Below are 17,257 nucleotides of genomic sequence, written 5' to 3'. Positions count from 1 at the left end.
TAGATCAAATCATATTTCTAAAATTAGAAATTAATTTTGTAAGAATTTACATTTTAAAATAAAAAAAGTGCAAATAAGTGGACACTTTTTAATGGAATATTAGACTTTAAGTCTAATATAATATACTTTACTATTATATAATATTTAATATATTATATTATATTAACAATATAGTAAACAAAAACTGATTTTTTAAATTTTGATTAAAGATTTAATAAAATAGGGATATTAAATCTAAAATGGAATTAATTCAGACAGGTTGGAAATTAGATACATAATAGACAATAGGTAGGTACTTTTGGATTTTTGAGATTGGGTCAAGAAAAAGTTAACAAAAAGCCATCTCTGAAAGAGCCATCAATCAATAAATAAATACACAAATAAATAATTATTCTGTAGAAGCAGCCCTCCCCAAAAGATTGTTTGTAAGTATATTGCTGATGGTTTTTTTTTTTTAAAGCACCCAAATCCAGTCAAAGTGATCAGGGAACAGCCCAAGGGCTGAACTACTAAGGAAACAGGACATTAGTAAAGAGTATCATATCATGCCCAGCTGACACAGCCTTTGGGGCTTCTTGGCTGGAGACATCCTTCTGCAAGGATAGCTCTATCAGACAGCTGTCACTTGTGGACACTACACATAGAGGAGCCAACTCTCCCTGTCCTGATTTCACAGGCACTTTTCAATCTTAATATAATTTGCCTTCCTTTGTACACTGTAAGCTGTGGGAATGTGCCAACCAGAAAACATGGATCTTTTTGGCATTTATGTATGTCAGCATAATTGGCATTCTTGTTTCTGGCTGGTTACTTTAGCCTGATCATATCTGGTAGCACAAATAAAATCAAGTTCCTGGACCCACAATGCTGAGAACTAGAGGTAGACCCTGAAATTGCTGCTCTCTAAAGTAAGTGCTATTCTGTGAGACACATGCTGTGGAACCCGCTGGTTTCTTCCATGAGGGGTTAATGGCAGAGGTATGAATAATCACCACCTTTCCTGACATCTAGCATGTGATCTAAACCACTGCTATTCTACCACTACTATTTTTTAGAGGATGCATGCCTAGCTACACAGCTGTTTTGGACATATTGCTATTCAAGAAAATATGAATTGCCTACTTCTGAAGATTCCATTTTTCTTTTTCTAGCTCTCTCACCTTGGAGATGATATAGTTGGGTCATCAATATCTGTGAAGATGAAATTAAAGGTATTGATTACTTTCCTTCTGTTTTCACACTCTTCTCTAAATTTATTATTCAGTAATGGTTATACTGGGAAGTAAGTTTGCTGATTGATAATGAGGATTCCTTTTTTAAAAAAGATTTTATTTATTTATTTTTAGAGAGGAATTGAGAGAGAAAGAGAGTCAGAGAAACATTGATGTGTGGTTGCCTCTTGCACGCTCCTAACTGGAGACCCAGCCCACAAGTCAGGCATGTGCCCTGACTGAAAATCGAACCAGCAATTTTTTGGTTCACAGGCCCTCACTCAACCCACTGAGCCACACCAGCCAGGGCTGATGTGAGGATTCTTACAATGTTCAGTTTATAGAGACTCTAAGCATCATCAGAAATACAGTTGACCCTTGAACAGCGTGGGGTTTAGGGGAGCCAACTGCCCTTCCAGTCAAGAATCCCTGTATAACTTAAATTGACCTTTTGAACACTCAGATTCCTAGCCTCCACTTGACCCTTGAGTGCAGGTTTGGACCATGCAGGTCAACTGCACTGCAAGTCAACTGAGAAAATCCACTTGTAAATGAATCAATGCAGTTCAAACCTGGGTTGTTCGAGGGTCAACTTAGGAAGTGGAACTGAAAACAGTATTTTAATGCTTCTATGATAGCTTCGTTCTACTAAAACAAGTGTAAGTGTAAAAATAGATTTCTATACACATTTTAAGTTGTTAATTCAGAATAGTGTAATTTTCTTTATGGTATCATTTATTTAAAATCAGTTTTAATTCTGTACTATCATTTATGCAACTTTTTTCTGAGCTAATATTTACATACAAGTAGAACTTTATGCAATTATTTATATTTAAAGCCATGAAAGAAAGTTTAATATTAAACAGTTCATCATTCAATGTAAGTGTACCAGAAAATATAGTGTGGTGTGGGTGAAATTATTAACAATGGCATTAATATGAAAACAAACTTGATAGTAATACTTTTTGAAGATAAATAGTGACCAATAAAATAATTTTAGCAGCAATGGACAATCTGCTTATGAGCAAGCAGAGAATGCTGTTAAGGTAACTTTTCTTTAATCACTCTGAAGTGTGTAAAGGAATTTGCTCTGTTCTTAACTATCACAAATTGTCTTAAGTACGTGCTAGAAAACTATTGTGAGTCTTAAAAACCTATCTGTGCTAAGAGCCAATCCTGTTATTGATCAACTAATAAAGGAATGTAATTGAATTCTAGTTAGAAAAAATAACATACATATAAAATGACATATATGAAACATAAACAAATACCATATGATCTCACCTATAAATGGAACCTAATCAACAAAACAAATAAGCAAGCAAAATATAACCAGAGAAACTGAAATAAAGAACAAACTGACAGTAATGGAGGGGGTAATGGGGAAAAAAGGGGGAAGGGTAAAGGAACATGTATAAAGGACACATGGACAAAGCCAAAGGGGGTAGGATCCAGGGTAGGAGGTGAGGATGGGTGGGGGCAGGAGAAATGGCAAAGGGAAAATGGAGACAACTGTACTTGAAAACAATTAAAAAAAAACAGAAAAAGGTAAACAAATTCAGCAAATTTAAAAATGGAGTCTTCCTATGTAAAGTAAAACACTATCTTAGCAATTAGGCAGGTTTCGTTGCCACTTAAGTTGACCTTTCAAACACTTGGATTCCTAACCTCCACTTGGCCCTTGAACAGTGCATGTTTGGACCATGAAGGTCAATTGAACTGCAAAAGTCAACTGAGAAAATCCACGTATAAGTGAATAGATAGGCATGGATACCTTATAGAGCTGGATAACTTATAGAACTACCTTGACTCTTGTTTTGATGACCTCCAGAAAGGGGTTCTCCTGTGTTTACTATGTCACCAGGGCTTCCTATCTCAAGGATAAACCATCCTTATCTCTCTAGTCAACATTAACTTTGTTAGTTAGAATTTGTCAGGTTCAATTGCATTATAAAAATAAATGCCTAGTAACCGTTAATGTTGTAAACCCATTAGCTCATAATGGAACGTTGGTAACACTACAATAATCAACAATGTGACTATTTCATTTTAATCTGCAACTGCTCAAATAAAAGGGATTTACTACAACAGCTTTAAAAAATTCTTTAATAAATGTACCAATGCATACCTGCTTATATTTCCATATAATTTGAATAACAGTGTAGTTTAAAACTGATGTCAGCTTCTTTGAATATAACCATATTTTTTTGTCAGCACTATGCACCCATGCATTTACATTTACATAACCCTGGATGAGGTTCTCTACCTGTGTCAGCTGTTTTATTGGTGTATCCTTCTCTTTGTTTAAATCTAACCCATGAAAAGTATTTGTTTGTATAAAGGTAAGCCAAATATATTCATATATCATGGTATAATGATAATTCTCTTTTCCCCAAAAAGGGAAGACAAGGTAAAATAAGTTCACTGTATTTGAATTTTAATCCTTTCTGTGATTTTGTAAAATATTGATAATTGTTTTTTCCAAAGGGCAGGTGGAATCAGTAGTGCCCTTAAGTGCTCTCTCTCTGCTGCAGACATTTTGACATTTATGTCACTAAGACTTAGTCTTTAAAGGTAAACAAACACCACTGGGTAGGATTGCGTTACTCTGCAGTAATGGAAGCACTTGTCTTTCACCACCACCACCACCACCACCACTGACAACGACACCGACACCACCAAAGACAGCAAAACAGGTTACCTGTGCTCATGTAAATAACAGAGAGAGGGACTTCTCATCCACCGAGTCCCACTCTAATTTCATGCAGTTTTCAGGTAAGTATGTACAGGTGGTACCCTGAAGTGGCAGTGTTCACGGAATTACAGTGCTCTGCTTTGGCCTGCACTCTGCTTTGGCAAGATATCTTCATATTTCAGCTCAGCCTTGGGGCCTCAGTCTTCCCACTTTGGTGGAAAGGGAAAGTGTACTCCTAGAACCAGAGGCAAGCTGACTTATGTAGACCAGAAGTCCTTGTACCTGGTCCTTGACTGACTGTCCTCATGCAAATGAGGACTCCAAATCCTTCAAGTTTGGCCCAAAAGGCACTGTCCTGATTGGTCAGAATGGAGTCATTCTGATTGGTCAGTGAAGAAGCTGATGGGGATATAGCAGTGCAGCTCATATTGGATGGAGAAAGCCTCAGTGCTAGTGGCTGAAATCCGATTTCAGGAACTCCTTTGTAAGGGCTGCCTCAGTTGGCAGAAACACAGTGCTGGCAGGCAGTACAGTGTAGGCTTCTCCTGGAAGTACAGTTTGCATGGGAGGTACCTGTGTAGAAGTGGCTGCTAGATTACATTATTTATTTATTTTTATAAATTTGATTCTGGTTAGCCACTGAGAGCCCATTTTTATAGGTCTCTTCAGGTATCTTCTTTCTCAGGGTCCACACAAACAAAGGACCAGTCTCACCTGAAAACCAAAGTTTTAGTTCTTGGTTTATGGTAGTCAACAACCAAGCAAAAAAGATCATTTGGGAGATTGTTATTGTTAATCATGTTAAGTTATTAAATTTCTTATTGGAAGCAACAAACTAATATTTGTTTTGAACCTACCAGCTATTTTGTGTATTGCAGTTTATATACTAGGCGCTTCCATAGAGAAAATTCTATTTAAAAGCCACAAAAATACAGTCTTTAATTACTATATACTTTTAATTATAAACAAAAATAAATGATTCAATAAATTCCTTTAAATCTTGACAATTCCTTGTAAAAGGTTAAAGTTAATCAGTAAGTGTGAGTTACCTGAGGGCTGAAACTTGGTTGCTCCCTTTTCCTGTTCAATCCCAAGTAGCTAGAGCTGGGTCAGTAAACATTTGTTCTCTCACTTGAAAAGAGTAATCTTTTACTTTGAAATATCTTTGCAAAATGAGTGTAGCCAAGTCAAGAGCGGAAAGGAGCATTGAGGGGAGGTCGCAAAATCTGAAGGCTCAACAGGACAGAGAGAGGAATCAGAGGTGAGAGAACATTGGAAGGTGACCCCTAACAGGTAGGAAGAAGCAGGGGTGAGGGCCCAGGGGCAACATTACTGCAGCGGGGAGGGGTCAGGCAGGAAGTAGCCAAGATTTGCGGGAGCACTTCTCAGGGAATAAGGAGAAAAAGGCAGCAGAAAATAAAGCCGCAGTCACCTTCCTTCCACGTGGGAGCCCCGACCCCGGTGGGTCCCAGGTCCTCTCAGCTCCCCGAGGAGCGGAATCCGAGTGAGGCGGGTGCAGCGGGAGCATGCGCGCCGGGCGGGCAGGGGGAGGCTCCGCGCCCCCACCCCCCCGCGCGTGCACCCTCGCTCCCCTCCCGCGGGCACTGCCGGATAGCGCGGAGCCACAGCCAGGACCAGCCCAACCTCGAGCTCCCCGCCTGTCGCCTTTCCTGGAGTCCGCTCTGCTGCGGCTCGGCTGTGCTCGGGGTAAGGAGGACCCCGCCGCCCGGCTGGTTCGGTCGGTGTGTCCTGTGAGCGGCAGCGGTCACCAGGGCTGGCTCCGCGTCCCGCATCGGGCGGAGGGGCGTGCGTGTCGCCTGCCACCGGGCCAGGGGGAGGGTGGGGGGGGGGCGGTTGGTGGCAGTTACCGGATGCCTCCGCCCTGTCCCTGCTCTTTCTCCGGGCACGCGCCGGACTCCCCGCCGGAGGCGCTGTCCCACTTGTGTCCCACTTTGGACGGACGTGGCCGCCGTACCCCCCCTCCGCGCTTCGCTGTGGTCTGGCGTGGGTGCCGGGGCCGCTACCTGGGCTCGGTGAGCCGGCTTAGCGGGACGAGGGGCGGGGATGTGACTTTTTGGGGGTCCGAAGAGGGCCCTTCGACCGCTGGGCGTCCTGCGGTGGGCATGTGGCTTCCGGCGTCCCACCCCTCTTCCCGCTTCTTCTCCACCAACTGTCGTGGACGGAGGTTCGGGCTCCGGCCCTGACTCCTGTGAGCGCCTCAGCACTCGGCGTTGCTTTCCTCCCCTTTCCTGCTCCCTGACCTGTGCCCAGCCCTGGAGTAGGAACCTTGAAAGTGAGTGCAGCGCGGACCTCTGGCCGGTATCTGACGGCTGGAACTAGCTCGGAGATGGGCGGAGGTGCGGACTAGACTAGCGGAGATGGGCAAACGGGAGCCAGCACCGCAGTTACCTGGAGGATTGGTTGTAAGCGTTTTTCAGGAAGTCGGGGAACGAAGTCGTGGAACTTTGGTTGGTTTTATCCCCTGCCTTTTATATCCCACAGTGTTGATTAAAGTTCACAGAGTGCTTTATCTTATATATGCCTTTATCCACTTAGAAAGACACTCTTAATCTGTCCGTGGCCCACAGTGAAAACTACAAAAAAGGAAGGTCTGGTTTTTGTTGTTGAGACTACAGCATGTGATAAGCAGATGGAGTCAGCCTGGTTACCTGGACCTGTCCTTTCGGGCCATTTCCATGTGGACGAGGACTATGTACTCTCACTTCAGAGCTTTTTGGTCTGCACACACTTGCCAGTGACACCTTCTGGATCCCACTGGTGGAGATTCTTGTGGCAGGCTCCAGAGTCAGTCCTTAGCTGGTGTAGTGGGTTCTCCTGGTGTTTTCCAGCCCACTTAACTCCAAAAAGGTTAAAGTGGCAAACTGGTGGTGGTGACTGGAGTTTGTTTTAGACGCTTGATAATACAAAGATTTTAAATACGTTTAGTTCTTCACAAGATGAGATTTTGGACCAGATAAATTGATTGGATTCTGCTATACCCACTGGGTATATAATTGTTGAGTAGGAAGGAAGATAAGCGTAAAACTGCTATTATGTTCTGAGGTTGTGAGGCACATTGATGAGTTTGTATTTTATGTAGTTGACTGCAGAACTGTCACTTAGCACTTTGCTGGAAGATACTGTGATGAAAAGAAGTATTAAGCTTGGTCTGCCTCTACAGTGAGCTCTCAATTTTTTTTTTTCTAAGAAAGGGCATTCATGGGAAGCTGATCTAGTGAAGACAGAATTAAGGAGAGTTAAAAGAACTGCCTTAACTTTCATTTAAAGGAGAAATTAGCATATTTATAAATTCATAAGACTCTTAAGTGAGCTCTGCCATGTATACATTTCATTTCAGTAACGGATTTGTATCTTAAATTACACTTCTAATTTATCTTTATTTTTCTTAAAATTTCACTTGTCATTTTCATACAGTAAATCATGTACTACATGTGTTCATTCATTCATATGACAAACCACTGGAAGTGTAGAGATAAAACATGTGAACCAAATCACTTGTGAACAAAATATGACAAAGAACAAAGAGCTGAGACTAAAACAACCTAAAATAAATGCCAGTGGTGTGAAACAGACAGTGGCCCAGGGCTTTGGCAAGGAGAGGATCCTTTGGGGGTCTGAAGTGATCAGAAAAGGACTCAGAGTGTTGGGCCTTGGGCTGAGTCTTGAGAAACGGAGATTGTATAGATTGACAGGGAGAAGGAAGGGGAGTGTGGGAGACTTGGAGGTAGAAAGGTGTTTCATGCATTAAAAGAGGGTGATTATGATTTGTTTAAAACTAAGATTGTTTGCAGTGCCCCTATTGGGCATTGTGGGTATACATGCTCTCCCCACCAGCCCCTAACCCTCCCAAACTAGAAAATTTGTTTTCTGTTTTTCACAATACAGTGTAACTCCTCCTCTTTGAAGGCTTCTTGGTTCTTAGACCAGAGTTCCTTCCTTTGACTTCTACTTTTTGTGGTTCACGTACAAAGTGTATATAAAACCAGATTTTTAAAATAATAGCCTTGACCTTAGATTTTGCCATTTTCTGCTTATTTGTTTATTTACTTACATTGAGGTTTAATTAACATGCAACATTATATTATTTTCAGGTACACAACATAATAATTTGTGTATATGGAAAAATAATTACCTCAATAAATTTGGTTAATATCCATCACCACATAGTTACAAGAATGTTTTTCTTGAGATGACAACTTTTAACATCTTCTCTCTTAGCAACTTTGAAATATGCAATACAGTATTATTAACTATAGTCACCATTAACTGTGGCCATGATAAAAAGTTTTATATATTTTCCATAATTTTGTTTATGTCTTTAAGGAACATACATGTTTATTAAGGGAAGGAACAAGTCCTTAGTTCTGTTTTTATTCAGAATGTTTTGCACTGTGGTCAGAGTTTAGCTTAAATGACAATGGATAGCCGTTCTGTGCCTGGCGTGGTACCTGATAAGGGGTTAAGTGTGTACTCCATAGATACTTGTAGGACTGAATCTGTGTGTGAGCAGGCAGCTGCTGAGTAGAGGCGCAGGTGATACAAGCAGTCAGGAAGATCAGTCTGACTATGAAGGAAGATTTGCTGATGGGAGGTACTGGAGGGGAGGGGGACCTGAAAGTCACTGGGTGGAAGGCTGTAGAGGTAACACCACCCACAGTCTGACCGAGGAGGCAGGGAGTCCCATCCCCTCCGACCCTTTGCCCCAGCCATTTCTTCGAGTGTGGTGTAGGTTCCCTTTCTCTAGAGTGGAAAAGACTTTGAAGTCATCATTAGGTAAGGGTTAATCATTTCAATTATTTGAATGAAAAAAGAATGCTGCTGCTGTTGAAATGGGAAGTTAGCAGGAGGGCCACATTGGTGGTTTGGGAGCAGGGTGGAACAAATTTCATTCAGTTTTTAGAATATTGAATTGAAAGAGACACTGATATAGCAAATTTGTGGAGTAACACAGATGTTGGGCTAGAGAAAGCCAGATAGGAAATATTCAGCTGGTATGGGGGTGTCAATAAAAAGCCTGAGACAGAGTAAATAAACTAGAGGAAAGGAAAGAGCAGTTTCATGACTGGGGAGTGGGGTACACCCAGAGGAGGAGTCAGTGAGGAAGCTAAGGAGTGGTCAGCCGGGAAAGAAAAATCAGGTGTCACAGCAACAGGGAAGCTGGTGCAAGACCATAGGGGGATTTCCAGTTAGGTCTGGTCAGTTGCTGATGAAAATCAGAAGTGAGAAGATGTATGTGAACTTGGCTAGAAAGAGGTGATCTCAGTGGTAAGGCTTCAGTGTGAGCTATTAGTAGTGTTTTCCTTTCTGTTTTAGGTACATGGATGTCCCTTTTCATTTGAATAGAGTTTCGTAGTTTACATAGCATTCCTACCTGTAGCACTGTGAACATATTTTGAGGATAATTTATTATAAGAACATATGTCCATGTGAAGAAAACTATTTGGGACCATTTAAAAAAACAATGGAAGGTTCACATGCTTCAAAATGGCCCTTGCATCAAGTATTAGAAATATAGATATTATATATAGGGAGGATAAAGCAAAAACAATGAATTAGAAGATACTTGGGAGAAATGAAGCTCTTCAGTTAATTCACACATGTAGTAGTATCTTTATTTAAACATTTGTACTACTATTTTTGTTTTTAGAATAGCGCCTCAGAAGAATTTATCTTTATTTTGCAAATACACTTTTCACAGTAGCAATGGAAAAATGAAACCTTTTCTCTGCGCCCTTCAGAGACGTCCTCACCACTTCCCTGGCCTGTGTGTGCCTTCTGGGGAAGATGGCACCATGGTCAGGCCCCTGTTTAGTGTCATCTGCTGAACCTGGATTTTGTGTTGATTTCAGCTCATGTGTGAAGCATTCTGTTAATGAGACTAGCTATTGTGGAGAATGCTTATGCATCAGATCATTAAGGTGGATATTAAATGATGAAAGTGTGGTTGCTGCCACAATTAATAATTGAAAATAATTTGTTTGGAAAGTGTCATGTGGGGGATGTGGGAAGCAAAGCAGCAGTGCATGCATCTTTTCTTTGTTACCATACCTAGCTAGAGAGGTTTTTAACTAGAGGGGCAGATGCACAGTATGATACTTTTATTCAGAGTTTTTGGTGTGTGAGCTATTCTGATAGCTTTTAAGATGAGGATAGCTGTTTAGATTAAATCATTGTTGCCCTCAAGAACCTAAATGGGGACCATTCCCGTGGTGGCAACAGGTAGAGCTTAGATTGACAGGCGCAGGTGGTTGTGAGATTGCTTCCAAGCATGATCACCATGCGAAAGAAGATCTCTGCACCTGGATAGAAGAGGTGACAGGCATGGATATCGGCACCATCTCTCAGCTGGGCCTGAAAGATGGCATAATCCCCTGCAAATTCATAAAGAAGCTACAGCCAGGCTCGGTGAGGGGAGGTCAACAAGTCCTTGTTAAACTGGGCTCCGTTGGAGAATGTTGGCAACTTTATTAAAGCTACTCAGGCATATGGTATGAAACCCCATGACATATTCAAGGCAAATGATCTTTTGGAGAATGCAAACATGACCCATGTTCAGACTATGCTGGTGGCTCTAGCCAGTCTGGCTAAAACAAAAGGAGTCCATACCACCATTGACATTGGAGTGAAGTATGTAGAGAAGCAAACACAGTTTTCAATGAAGGGGAATTAGATGCTGGCCAAAGTGTCTTTGATTTGCAGATAGGAACAAACACATGTACCAGCCAGGCAGGTATGACAGACTGTGGACCAGGAGGCACCTTTATGATCCCCAAATCCAAACAGACAGGCCTTTTGAGCAGACCGAGATTAGTCTGAAGATGGGTACCAACAAAGGGGCCCGCTAGGCAGGGATGTTAGTGCCAGGTACCAGAAGAGACATCTACGACCAGAAGTTCACCTTACCACCAGTGGACAGCGTGACAGTTTCTCTATAGGTGGGTACCAACGAAGCCGCTTCCCAGAGAGGAATGAGTGTGTACAGGCTCTGTGGCAAGTACAATATATGATCCTAAACATTGTGCTGCTCCAACAGAACCTGTCATTCACAATGGAAACCTAGGAACAGAAACAAATGGGATGGAAATCAGTGATAGTGATTAGCAGATAGAATACCCAGATAAGAACCATGGTGGTTACCAATATGGCGACCCAGGCATTAATTATTAGTCACAGAGAGGAGCTCAGTACTTAGACTGTTTTTATTCAATGAGAACCAAGCTAGCCTTGACTAATTTTTATCTTGTCTTCCTAAAACACTAACATGCTTATTATACCTAAAAGAAATAGTGCTTCCCATACATTCCTTTTTCCTTTTTTTGCCTCTTCGTTAAATAGTTGCCTTTCCCTGCTGTAACAGTTAAATCCTACAGCATAACCAATAACTCGCATGTGAAGGAAAAAGGAATGCTCTGAAAAGGGAATACTGTTGTACAGCCAATTCTTTATCACTGATCTAGGCATTTTTACCATCTTTTACTGAAACTGCTGTAGGAAGCTTTTTTCTCTTTTTTTTCCTTTTGTTTTAAAAATTACAGCTTAGTTTTTGGTTTCTACATGGAAGACTTAAACTCATTCTTTCACGCTTATAGCTAAAGGTAGTGTCTGCCAACTAAATTGAAGACACAGCATTTTAGAAATTTATATATCAATGTTTCTACAGTATTGTTTGACAATTTTGAAATAAATCATGATCTGTGTGCGAAAAAAATAAAAATAAAGAAAGGACCTAAGTCGGGGGGTGAGGCATGTTTGCTGGGCGTCCACTTTGTGCCGGTTGTATGCTGGGTGTATGGGGGTGATGAATACAGACATTACCGCTGCCTTCAGGGAGCATATAGTCTGCTGAGGGGGACAGCTGTTAACAATCTCTGAAGTAAATGTCTAAGGACAAACTTTAAGTATGCTATGAGAAAAACCAACAGGTGTGCCGGTGCACGGGTTTGTGGGTCAGAAAAGGCCCCTGTGAGGATGAATAGCTGCAGAGAGAAGCATGTGTGCAAGGCACTCAAGGCGGTCTTGGTGTGCTGGAAGGAGGGGTGAAGGCCCATGAGGCAGGAGGGCACGGACTGGGTGGGGCCGTGGCTGGAGGGCTAGTCTGGGCCTGAGCATAAAGCCCAAGAAAACCCTGTTGAGGATTGTGCATTCTTTTTTTCTTGCCCCAGGAAGGCTTTGCAGAGTCTGAGCAGGGGTGTGACGTGATCTGCTTTATATTGGGAGAGGCCCACTCTGGCTGCCAGCTACAGAATGTCGTGCAGGTGGCAAGACCACTTAGGATGCCATTGTAGGGATTCAAGTAGGAGTCCTGGGGCTTGGGCCAGGGAGGAGGGTAAGGAGATGGATAGAAATGGAGGGACTTCAGGAGTATTTTAGAGGTAGAATTTACAAAGTTGCTGATGGGTTGGAGGGTACAGGAGAGATAAGAATCTGAGATTACTCCCCTGATCTTTAACACAAGAAACCAGGTGAATTTTCATGCCTGAGCAAGACTGGGAAGGAGCAGTCCTGGTAATTTTGCCTTGCCCATTTGTCCAGTGTAAGGCCTACTGGATGCAGGTTATTTTTTAGGGAGACAATTTGGTGTGGTTGTGATAGTGTCAGGCACAGAGCACTGTCCTGCACGTGTTTCTGGAGTTTAGCCTAAGTTTGTTCCCCTTTTCGGTGGCTGCTTAGTTCACACCAGGTTTAATGCTATCCTGCACATGAACCTGAAGTCTGTCTGCAAGTGTGTAGTGTGTCTGATACGTGTTGTCTTACTGCCTGCTATCAAGGAGCCTTCTAACAGTTTCAGCCCTAATTGGGAAGGTCTAAAGTTGCTGGATGTACTGCATGGACTATTTATTACTTAATTTCCCTACAATGTGGCACCCCAACACCGATCCTAACACCGGGAGACTCTCCAAGTCCCTCAAAAGTCTCTGGTATGACAATTATGAGCCATTGCTTATTCTTCATGGTTCCTTCTTTTGAGCGCATTGCACTTAAAAATGGGACTTTATTAAGTGACAACATTTAAAAAACTGCTTTTGGTCATTACTACTGTAATTTATTTCTACATAGAAACCAAGAAGCATTATAAATATGCCTGCAGGCCTGCATAAATGGATCTGGGTTAACACTGATGCCAGTCCGAGGCCGCCTTCATAAGACAAGCTAATATCCTGCCCTTGCCATTGTTTTCTTAGGTCCAGCCATGCATGGTGCACTTACTTGGTGCTGTTAGGCCAATGGAGTTGTGACCTAAGTCCAGGGTCACCAATTTGGATATCTAGAGGGGTTAGGCAGGTAGAAGAAAACACAGAATCCTCTTGATTTTGCTTTCATTTTCTCATCATTGAAACTTAGCGTAGGTGCTTGCCTATTGTAAGAAGTTCTTTAAGTACAAGGACAGTAAGAGGAGGAAGTTCCCCACAGTGCTGTGGAGACAGTAGGGAATGGTGGAGACCGGCAAACTAGGGATCTTATATGGGCTAAAGTAGGCAGTTACTTAAAAAAAACCCCTCAAGTTAGAAATCTACATTTTTAAAATGTGTAACCACCGTATTTAAAAATACTGGCTCTAACTGTTTGGGACACTGCTAAGGTAAACAGAACGTGTTTGCTGACCAGATGCAGTCTGTGGGCTGCCGGTGCACAACTGTGACTTGTGGGGTCAGCTCTGTGATTAGCTGAAGGTACTTGCCTTTTAATCAGGTTGTTTTTCTTACTCATTATGAATGCCTTTCGTATTTATCATGATGGAGAATATCAGCAAACATGCGGGATTCTCACAATTTAGGTATAATGTAGACTTGTTACTGCTTTCATTCATGTTTCTGTGGAATTTTCACATATTCCTATTTTTAAAATATATCTTTTTTACTAATTGTCTTGGAGTTTGTGTATCTGATGGTATGTGATTTTGTATGATTTGAGGGTTACAGTGTCTCCTCTCATTTGCGGGCTTTTCAACAGTGGTATCTGCCTTTCTTGTGAACTTTCCTCCAGGAAGTGTCTAAGTCTCCCTGAAACTGGAAGCCCCCTACTCCCTGTATTTTCCTGCCATGGTGTGCTGGTGCTTGCTATTCACTCTGAAGCACAGACCCTTCCTTGTCTATGTTCCCCGGAAACTTTAGGGGTTAAATAAAGGCTTGTTCATCACAGCACTCCGGAGCCTAACAATTGCCTGACATGTGTTAGACACCCAGTAGGGTGAAATGATTTTGAGTCAATTAGTGATAGACTCACATGGGAAAGAAATTCCACAAAATCCCTAACAGTTTGGGATTCTGTGGGTAACTAGCTAAGGCTTTGGGTTTAAGCACTGACTTTTTAGCTACTCATTTTATTATTATTATGGTTACATATCAAAGGAAATGTAAAAGGTCTCTTTTTGCTTTATAGCAAAGAATATCTTTTAATCCCCTATCATTGCACCTTTAATCCTGGTCTGTCATCAAAGTGAATTATTAGAATGTATAAAATCTATATTTTATACACTCAATTTCTAAGGATGATTAGAACACATATTTTTTTCCTTTTCTCTTTTGAATCTATTAGCTTGCTATGATTTTATTCCCAGAAGATATGTGGATGTCTTTCAGGCATCTTAACACATACAATTGAGCTTAGAATAGGAACTGTTAAGGCTAACGTACCAAGAATCTAAGAAGTCTTGGCCAGCATAGGAGATCAACCTTTTGCTAAATGTACTTGGAAAAATCCTACACTTGTAATTTCCAAGTTGATAGAGTTCTGTGCAGGGCCATGAATATATTTCATTTGTTAATCGAATGCCACAGATATTTGGTACTTTTTAGAAAGACAGTAGTGTAAGTCATGTTGCTGGATTCTGCATCCCATGCAAATTAGCAGCTGTTAATTGTCCTGTGGTGGACCGTATACACAGTACTCCCATGTATAGGGAGTTCCTCATTTCCAGTTGATGCAGTTGTTGTGTTTTGTGTGAATGTGGATGTCTATCCTTTTACTGCAGTTGAATATTTGTAATCTTTATGGCTACTTTGTTCTATTGTGAGGGCAAAGAGAATATCATTGTCAGTCTTTAGAACTGGCATGTCTGAATTAGTTGTCTTTCAAGTTTCTAAAACTTTCAGCTCAGAGTAGCTGTAACTTCTATCATAGGCCAATTATAGGTTATGGAGAAGCTTCTGTTGTCCCACATTTAACATTGCAGAGTTAACTTTTTTTTTTAATTTAGGGAGTTTGGAAGCAAACGAATCCCTTTTCTCCAAAGTTCTACTGTTAGAGAATTTTTTGTCCTAAGGAGCGGTTGTACGCATTGTAGGATGTATAGCTGCAGCACCCCGGCCTCTGCCCACTGGATGTCCGTAGCACCTTACCCTTCCTAACTGTGATAAGTAAAACTGTCTCTAGATATTTCCAAATTTCCTGTAAGGAGGGGGCAAAGAGGGCAGAATTCTTCCCTGCCCCCACCCATGTTGAGAACCACTTAGCTAATTCAGCCTGTTTTAGAGATGACAAATCAGAGGTCCAGTTGTATTAAGCAGTGTGTCCTAGGTCACATCAGTATGTCAAAATATGAATAAAAAACAGCCTATCTAGCCTGAAGGAACTTCTAATCAATTTTAAACCCATTTTTCTTTTGTTTTTTAGAAATTTATATGTATTTTTGAAGATTTTTAAATTTATTTTTAGAGAGGGGAAGGGAGAGGGAAAGAAAGAGAGAGAAACATCAATATATGGTTGCCTCTCTTGTGCCCCCAACTGGAGACCTGGCCTGCAACCCAGGCCCACAACCCAGGCATGTACCCTGACTGGAATCGAACCAGTGACCCTCTGATTCACTGGTTGGCACTCAATCCACAGAGCCACACCAGACAGGGCTGTTTTTAAAATATATATAGATACATATATGTATCTATATATATTTTAAGTATATTTTATTGATTATGCTATTACAGTTTTCCCAATTTTTCCCCTTTATCCCCACCCCCTGCCCTGCACCCCCAGCGCTCCAGCATTACCCCTTGCCCTTAGTTCATGTCCATGGGTTGTACACATGAGTTCTTTGAGTTCTCTGTTTCCTATATCTTGTTTGATCTCTCCCCGTCTATTTTATGCCTACCAATTATGCTTCTTCTTTCCTGTTCCTTTCCCCCCTTATTTCTCCCTTCCACCTCCCCACTGAAATCCCTCCACGTGATCTCCATTTCTCTGATTTTGTTCCTGTTCTGGTTGTTTGCTTAGTTTTTGTTTTTGTTGTTTTTCTTTTCTTTAAGGTTCATCTGTTGATAGTTGTGAGTTTGTTGTCATTTTACTGTTAATATTTTTGATCTTCTTTTTCTTAGATAAATCCCTTTAACATTTCATGTAATAATGGCTTGGTGATGATGAACTCCTTTAACTTGACCTTATCTGGGAAGCACTTTATTTGCCTTTCTATTCTAAATGAAAACTTCGCTGGACAGAGTGATCTTGAATGTAGATCCTTGCCTTTCATGACTTCAAATACTTCTTTCCAGCCCCTTTTTGCCTGCAAGGTTTCTTTTGAGAAATCAGCTGATAGCCTTATGGCTACTCTGTGGGTAAATGTCTCCTTTATTCTTGCTGCTTTTAAGATTCTCTCCTTATCTTTAATCTTGGGTAACTTAATGATGATGTACCCCTGATGTGTTCCTTTTTGGGTCAAACTTCTTTGGGACTCTCTGGGCTTCCTGAACTTCCTGAAAGTCTGTTTCCTTTGCCAGATTGGGGAGGTTTTCCTTCATTATTTTTTCAAATAAGTTTTCAATTTCTTGCTGTTGTTCTCCTCTGGCACCCCTATAATTTGGATATTGGAATGTTTCAGGTTGTCTCAGAGGTTCCTCAGCCTCTCTTCATTTTTTTTTTTAATTCTTGTTTCTTCATTCTGTTCCTGCTGAGTGTTTATTTTTCTCTTTTGTTCCATATTGTTGCTTTGAGTCCTGGTTTCCTTCCTGTCACTGTTGGTTCCCTGAATATTTTGCTTTGTTTCATTTTGGGTATCTTTCATTTGTTCTTTCATTTTTTCAGCCAAACTCAATCAGTTCTGTGAGCATTTTGATTACCAGGGCTTTAAATTCTCCATCAGATAGGTTGGCTATCTCCTCCTCGCTTAGCTGGCTTTCTGAAGTTTTGCTCTGTTCTTTCATTTTGATCCTATTTCTTTGTTCAGGACACCTGTTAAGTTGTCAGGGGGCGGAGTCTTAGGTATTCACCCAGGCAGGGCCACCCTACTTGCTGAGCTTCAGCACTGCCTATGGGGGAGGGGCCATAGAGGGAACAATGCAGCTCACCTGCTGGGCTCTAGCCCACTTTCCAAGGGACTCTCGAGTGAGACTGGGAGTTTCTT

At 41.4% G+C, this 17,257-nt stretch overlaps 1 long non-coding RNA gene and 1 pseudogene across 1 annotated transcript in view; both read left to right on the top strand.

The window, feature by feature from the left end:
• Positions 1 to 5,344: 5,344 nt before the first annotated feature.
• Positions 5,345 to 17,257, top strand: part of LOC118496722 — an 89,746-nt gene continuing 77,833 nt past the window's right edge. Inside the window, exon 1 of the long non-coding RNA XR_004899279.1 lies at positions 5,345 to 5,644. This is a non-coding gene — a long non-coding RNA (uncharacterized LOC118496722). The remainder of the gene's footprint in view (positions 5,645 to 17,257) is intronic.
• Positions 10,196 to 11,050, top strand: LOC114506013 (annotated as a pseudogene).

The sequence above is a fragment of the Phyllostomus discolor genome, chromosome 9 (genome assembly GCF_004126475.2).
Source record: "Phyllostomus discolor isolate MPI-MPIP mPhyDis1 chromosome 9, mPhyDis1.pri.v3, whole genome shotgun sequence".
NCBI classification, from domain to species: domain Eukaryota; kingdom Metazoa; phylum Chordata; class Mammalia; order Chiroptera; family Phyllostomidae; genus Phyllostomus; species Phyllostomus discolor.
This window is presented reverse-complemented; position numbering and strand designations above follow the sequence as displayed.